Here is an 8,364-nt window from a genome sequence, read left to right as displayed (position 1 = left end):
CCTGGACCACGAGAGATACTAGACTCTGTATATAACGCCGTTGATACTAGAGACTTTACATCTCACCTAAACGACCATAGGTAACACGACCTCAATCCTGAGTATTTTGTGAACACAAAATCCTGAGTATTTTGTGAACTTGATTTCTTCAGCCATTGTAGTGGTTTCCTCACTAAACTTGACTGAGTTCGAGGTTTTGGAGGTGTTCATTGGGTTCGTGTTCTTGGAGATCGTTGAGTTCGAGTTTGTTGTTGATCGTGCTGTTTGCGGTGTTGTGTTCGAGGGGCCATACTCGTAGTGTTACAAGGATAAGGTTCACCAACCTTATCCATCTATTATAGACCATTTAGGTTATCACTTAAACATGATCCACTCGTATGTCTCTACTATACTGTTTAGGTTACAAAGTAAACCTTGGATGTTAGTTTGTTGGTTTGTGTTAATGTAACTAAAATATCTATATTTTTATAGATAGTTAATTTGAATAAAATATCATATATTTCATTAAATACACAATGAGTTTGTTCAATAATGGTACAAACTATAGGACCCTACGAAATTTAGGGTATCAACCCCAATATGTAGTAGATGGATAAGGCTAGATACCCTATCTTAGTGACACTACGAGTATGAACCACTTTGTAGATGTTACAATTGTTGTTAAAGTGCTACAAATGATCCGATCCTGATCATTCATGTGGAGACATGTGAGCGGGATATTTCTATACAAAGGAGTTTTTATAAGATCAAACCACGAAATGTTATAGTCTTATTATATAACATCGTTCATAATAGAGACTTTACATTTCACCAGAGATGACCACAGTAACAAGACCTGAATCCTGAGTGAGTGTGAACTCCTGCCCATGAAGGCATTTCTTTGATTTGTATGGGTGAGAGTGGCCAAATCGCGACTCCATTTTGGGATTCCTTAATTGGGAGCTAGAACACAACTACACAAAGAGAATTCACTCCTTCCAACGTCGAGGTGAAGTAGATAAATTGCTCCCTTAAAGGGCTGATTTCCGGGGCTTGAACAATGATGGCGCCACACCTCTCCTAACCCTAGAGGGTTTGTCATAGTTGGACTATGATTTATTGTTTTATTAGAAGGATCAGTGGTACTTAGAAGTTAGATATAACTATAGGAGAAAACGGTAATTTTTGGGTTGCTTGTACTTACGAGAAATTTGGATGGTCATCGTACTGTTGATTGGTTTATATCCAATTGGCACAAAAATATATTCTGTAATGCGAAGAGTGTAGCCTGACGTCTTTAGTGGAGTGCCCGTCAGTTAATATATAGTGAATAATTATATTTAAAGAGTTTAATTAATTAGTCACGAACGATTGGAGCTTCAAGCTACAGGTCCATGGGTCCCTCAGTAGCTCAATGGGATTTAAGTGAGAACAATTTTTGGATAATTTGAGTTGTTCAAATTATTGAGGAAATTAAATATTGATATAAATTAATTAAATTTATTTATATATGATATAATATATAATTATTATAATGTAATCAAATACATTATAATGAGAGGAAATGTGTATTTAAATATAATTCAAATATTAATTATGTGAATTGGATTCATATAATTAAAAGTTAATATAAATGAGATTTATATTAAATATCGTTATTGAGAGAATTAAACTATAGGTATATGTTATATTTTATGTAACAATATAGTTTAATATGATATATGATAAAGTAGTTATCAATATATATTATATATATTTATATATATATATATATTATATATAGTATTATTATAAAATTAAATTTATTAATTTTAATTTTATATTAAAAAAAGCTTTCTAGGGAAGAAGTTTGTAATCCTCCCCTTTTTCTTCCCGACAAGTGTAAGGAGCGGTAAGAGAGGCTTATTCTTCTTTTCCTAAAAGAAAAACACATAAACGTTCTGTGTGGGAAAAAAAAAACCCCAATTCTTCCTTCTCCTCCTCTCTACGAAGAAACCTTTTCCCTCTCGAAATCCAAAATAGTTAGAGCCCACTCCTTCTGGTTCTCATCTCTGAGAATACCTTGTAGCCATTTGTTGGTGACCTTTCTGAAGAGGATTTAACATGAGATTGGTATTATTCAAGGTTAAGGGTTCTGAACCTATTTTAGTTTTTATTAAATTGTTAAAAAAAAACATGTTGTATTATTTTTTTAAATGCATATTTTTGTTATGTTCTCTCTGTAAATTTTTTGTTCTATAAATTTGGAAATTGTGATGATCATATCTTCTGCTCAAGAACCTTTAACAAGGTCCTTCAATTTGATCAGAGTTTAGGTTTTGATCCCAATTTTTCTAATTTTCATAATTTTTTTATACAGTGATGGTGAGTATGAAGGATCCCAATGAGAGGTTCTTTGAGTGGAAGCGGGACCGTCCCAATTCCCCAAAAATTTTAAAGAACAATTTTACAAAGAATAAAAAGAATTATGCATTTAACCCAAAAAATACAACATGCATAATTAATTTAAAAAAAAAAAAAAACAGAAGAAGAGATAAGAAGGCTTATCCTTGAAACTCCAAACTTCACATAGATCTCCTTCTCTGTGAAATTCACAAACAGAATCCAAAAAGGGCCAATTGGGCACCACCACTTGGGAGACTCGTTATTCTTAGTGAGAATCCAAGAGGTGTAGACTCTGGTGAATTTGGTTTGAGAGGGAAGAGATTAGAAATTGAGAGCCAAAAGAGAGAAGGAGCAAGAGAGTTTTTGTTTTCTTAGATAACCTAGAGACATTCTCTGTTTGCAGGAAGAAGAAGGAAAACCAAAAACCCTTTTCTCTCTCTATCAACCACCCAAATAAAATCTGGGCGGAGAAAATATGGAGAGTGGAAGTTAAATTCCCTCCAAAAGAAACCAAATATAAAAAATAATTAATTAATTTAAAAAAAATTAAATTATATATATATGATATAATAATTATAACATATTACATAAAACTATGGTTATATATAACATATAACCTATAGTTTTTTAGATTGTATTAAACATACAATCTATAGCATATAGCCACTTTCTCTCAAACCCAAATGGCTTTTAATATAAATCACATTACATTAAAATTAATAATATGATCAATTCATATAATTAAGATTTGATCATATTCAAATATTTATTTCCTTTAATAGTTAATATTATAAATGTATCAAATTACATTATAGTAATTATATTACATATAATCAATTAATTAATCATATCATATATAATTAATTCCCTTCAATAATCTGAACAATTTCAAATCTAATCCAAAAAGCTGATTCTCATTTAATCCTATTGAGCTACCGATGGGACCTATGGACCTGTACTTGAAGTTTAAATGGTACACGATAATTAATTAAATATTCACCATTCATTAATTGTCGGAACACTTCACTCTAAAGCACGATAGTGTACTTTTCGTACTACATTATATTTATGTGTCCATTGGATATAACCACATCAACAGTACGATTGACCCTTATAAATTGCTCGTAAGTACAGTTGGGCCAAATAATTAACCGTTCTGCCCCTTAAAGTTAATCAACTTTCTTAAGTACCACTTTAAAACCCTCTATGAACAATAAAACATAGTCTGAGAATATTTGATTAAACCCTTTAGGTCAAGAATGGTTGTGGCGCCCATGTTCAAGTCTCAGAATCAGCTTAAGGAGCAATTATTTACTTGTCCCGACATTGGAGAAAGGAGTGAAGTCTTCCTGTCGTTGTGCGGCTCCTCAATCAGACAATCCTCAAATGGATAGCTTGTTGAGTTCGACGATCTGGCCACTCTCACCATACAAATCAAGGACATGCTCCTCATAGCAGGAGGTTCACATCTCATCAGGATTTTAGGTTATGTTACCTAATGTCATCCTGGTACAATGTAAGCTCTCGATTATGACGATTTATATATATGAGAGTAAACCTTTTGTGGTCCGGGTCTTAAACTAACTCCTTTGTTATAGATATATCCCCGCTTCACAGTATCTCCACATGGAATTATCAAGATCAGATCATTGGTAGCACCTTTTTTACAACAATTGTAACACCACAAAGAGGCCATTACTCTATAGTGTCACTAGATAAGATATCCAACCTTATCCATCTACTACAGATCGTTTTATATTATCACTAACATGATTCCCTCGTATTGCTATACAGTACATGTTAGCTACAAAAAACCCTGGATGTTAGTTTATTGGTTTGTGGTTACTCATCATACTCTAACTATCTCTCTTCATTAAATTTTTTGAAATAACATCAAATAATTTTATTACATAAAATAAAAGTTTACATAATACAATTACAAACTTAGTTTTTGGGGAATTCTAAATTCTTGCCTACTTGTGTTGACCCTATTGCTTGGCCACTTGTTCTACCTTATATAATAGTAGTTCTACTATAATAATTTTTGTTTTGAGTTTAAAGTCCGAATAACGACATTTATTCTTTAATCAACAAACTCTCCTAAAACTTTAACAAATAAAATATCTTTAACGGGTTTTTCGCCACCAACATGAGTTGAGTTGATTTTGTATAAATACAACTTAAATATTTTGGCCATCAACTAAATGTTTGATGATTAGTTATATATTTTACTAACTCATTCACAACTCTCCCTTTTTCCAAATTCCAATGGCTCCATCCATCAGCCACACGGATACTATCGCTACCACACTCTAGAACATCCAGGCTCCGTACAAATTGATAGCTCTCAAAAGACTATATTCCTAGCTTAATTTGGCTCGTTAATCACGATTTCTATGCTACTATAGATGATCGATCCTGACCATTCATGTGGAGACATGGAGCGGGGGTGTCCTATACAAAGAGTTTGTATAAGACCTGGACCACGAGATGACTAGACTCTGTATATAACGCCGTTGATACTAGAGACTTACATCTCACCTAAACGACCATAGGTAACACGACCTCAATCCTGAGTATTTTGTGAACACAAAATCCTGAGTATTTTGTGAACTTGATTTCCTTCAGCCATTGTAGTGGTTTCCTCACTAAACTTGACTGAGTTCGAGGTTTTGGAGGTCGTTCATTGGGTTCGTGTTCTTGGAGATCGTTGAGTTCGAGTTTGTTGTTGATCGTGCTGTTTGCGGTTGTTGTGTTCGAGTGGGCCATACTCGTAGTGTTACAAGGATAAGGTACCCAACCTTATCCATCTATTATAGACCATTTAGGTTATCACTTAAACATGATCCACTCGTATGTCTCTACATACGTGTTTAGGTTACAAAGATAACCTTGGATGTTAGTTTGTTGGTTTGTGGTTAATGTAACTAAAATATCATATATTTTATAGATAGTTAATTTGAATAAAATATCATATATTTCATTAAATACACAATGAGTTTGTTCAATAATGTTTACAAACTATAGGACCCTACGAAATTTAGGGTATCAACCCCAATATGTAGTAGATGGATAAGGCTAGATACCCTATCTTAGTGACACTACGAGTATGAACCACTTTGTAGATGTTACAATTGTTGTTAAAGTGCTACAAATGATCCGATCCTGATCATTCATGTGGAGACATGTGAGCGGGAATATTCTATACAAAGGAGTTTTTATAAGATCAAACCACGAAATGTTTAGTCTTATTATATAACATCGTTCATAATAGAGACTTACATTTCACCAGGATGACCACAGGTAACAAGACCTGAATCCTGAGTGAGTGTGAACTCCTGCCCATGAAGGCATTTCTTTGATTTGTATGGGTGAGAGTGGCCAAATCGCCGACCCATTTTGGGGATTCCTCTAATTGGGGAGCTAGAACACAGCTACACAAGAGAGAATTCACTCCTTCCCCAACGTCGAGGTAAGTAGATAAATTGCTCCCTTAAGGGCTGATTCCGGGGCTTGAACAATATGGCGCCACATCCTCTCCTAACCCTAGAGGGGTTTGGTCATAGTTGGACTATGATTTATTGTTTATTAGAAGGATCAGTGGTACTTAAGAAGTTAGATATAACTATAGGAGAAAAACGGTAATTTTGGGCTTGCTGTACTTACGAGAAATTTGGATGGTCATCGTACTGTTGATTGGTTATATCCAATTGGCACAAAAATATATCTGTAATGCGAAGAGTGTAGCTGACGGTCTTTAGTGGAGTGCCCGTCAGTTAATAGATAGTGAATAATTATATTAAAGAGTTTAATTAATTAGTCACGAACCGTTGGAGCTTCAAGCTACAGGTCCATGAGGTCCCCTCAGTAGCTCAATGGGATTTAATGAGAATCAATTTTTGGATTAATTTGAGTTGTTCAAATTAATTGAGGAAATTAATTATATATGATATAATTAATTATTATAATGTATCAAATACATTATAATGAGAGGAAATGTGTATTTAAATATAATTCAAATATTAATTATGTGAATTGGATTCATATAATTAAGTTAATATAAATGAGATTTATATTAAATATCGTTATTGAGAGAATTAAACTATAGGTTATTATGTTATATTTTATGTAACATATAGTTTAATATGATATATGATAAAGTAGTTATCAAATATATATTATATATATTTATATATATATATATATTATATATATATTATTATTAAAATTAAATTTATTAATTTTAATTTTATATTAAAAAAAAGCTTTTAGGGAAGAAGTTGTAACTTCCTCCCCTTTTTTTCTCTCGACAACGTGTAAGAGCGGTAAGAGAGGCTTCATTCTTCTTTTTCCTAAAAGAAAAACACATAAACGTTCTGTGTGGAAAAAAAAACCCCAATTCTTCCTCCTCCTCCTCTCTACGAAGAAAATCCTTTTCCCTCTCGAAATCCAAAATAGTTAGAGCCCACTCCTTCTGGGTTCTCATCTCTGAGAATACCTTGGTAGCCATTTGTTGGTGACCTTTCTGAAGAGGATTTAACATGAAGATTGGATTATTCAAAGGTAAGGGTTCTGAACCTATTTTATTTTTATTGTAAATTGTTAAAAAAAAACATGTTGTATTATTTTTTAAATGCATATTTTTGTTATGTTCTCTGTAAATTTTTTGTTCTATAAAATTTTGGAAAATTGTGATGATCCATATCTTCTGCTCAAGAACCTTAACAAGGTTCCTTCAATTGGTATCAGAGTTAGGTTTTGATCCCAATTTTTTCTAATTTTCATAATTTTTTTTACAGTGATGGTGAGTATTGAAGGATCCCAATGAAGGGTTCTTTGAGTGGAAGCGGGATCGTCCCAATTCCCAAAATTTTAAAGAACAAATTTTACAAAGAATAAAAAGAATTATGCATTTAACCCAAAAATACAACATGCAATAATTAATTTAAAAAAAAAAAAAACAGAAGAAGAGATAAGAAGGCTTATCCTTGAAGACTCCAAACTTCACATAGATCCTCTTCTCTGTGAAATTCACAAACAGAATCCAAAAAGGGCCAATTGGGCACCACCACTTGGAGACCTCGGTATTCTCTAGTGAGAATCCAAGAGGTGTAGACTCTGGTGAATTTGGTTTGAGAGGGAAGAGATTAGAAATTGAGAGCCAAAAGAGGAGAAGGAGCAAGAGAGTTTTTTTGTTTTTCTTAGATAACCTAGAGACATTCTCTGTTGCAGGAAGAAGAAGGAAAACCAAAAACCCTTTTCTCTCTATCAACCACCCAAATAAAATCTGGGCGGAGAGAAAATTGGAGAGGGAAGTAAATTCCCTCCAAAAGAAACCAAATATAAAAAATAATTAATTAATTTAAAAAAATTAAATTATATATATATATATAACTAATTATACATATATACATAACTATAGGTTATATATAACATATAACCTATAGTTTTTAGATTGTATTAAATACAATATAGCATATAGTTCCACTTTTCTCTCACAAATGGCTTTTAATATAAATCACATTTACATTAAATTATATAATATGAATCCAATTCATATAATTAATATTTGAATCATATTCAAATATTTATTTCCTCTTAAATAGTTAATATTATAATGTATCAAATACATTATAGTAATTATATTACATATAATCAAAATTTAATTAATCATATCATATATAATTAATTCCCTCAAGTAATTTGAACAATTCAAATTAATCCAAAAACTGATTCTCATTTAATCCTATTGAGCTACCGATGGGACCTAATGGACCTGTAGCTTGAAGTTTAAATGGTACACGAATAATTAATTAAACTATTCACCATTCATTAATTGTCGGACACTTCACTAAAGACCGATAGTTGTACTTTTCGTACTACATATATATTTATGTGTCCATTGGATATAACCAATCAACAGTACGATGACCCTTATAAATTGCTCGTAAGTACAGTTGGGCCAAAATTACCGTTCTGCCCCTGTAGTTACATCTAACT

This window comes from Benincasa hispida, chromosome 10 (assembly GCF_009727055.1).
Source record: "Benincasa hispida cultivar B227 chromosome 10, ASM972705v1, whole genome shotgun sequence".
Lineage (NCBI taxonomy): Eukaryota > Viridiplantae > Streptophyta > Magnoliopsida > Cucurbitales > Cucurbitaceae > Benincasa > Benincasa hispida.
The sequence above is the reverse complement of the archived record's forward strand: the minus strand, read 5'-3'. Positions refer to the sequence as shown.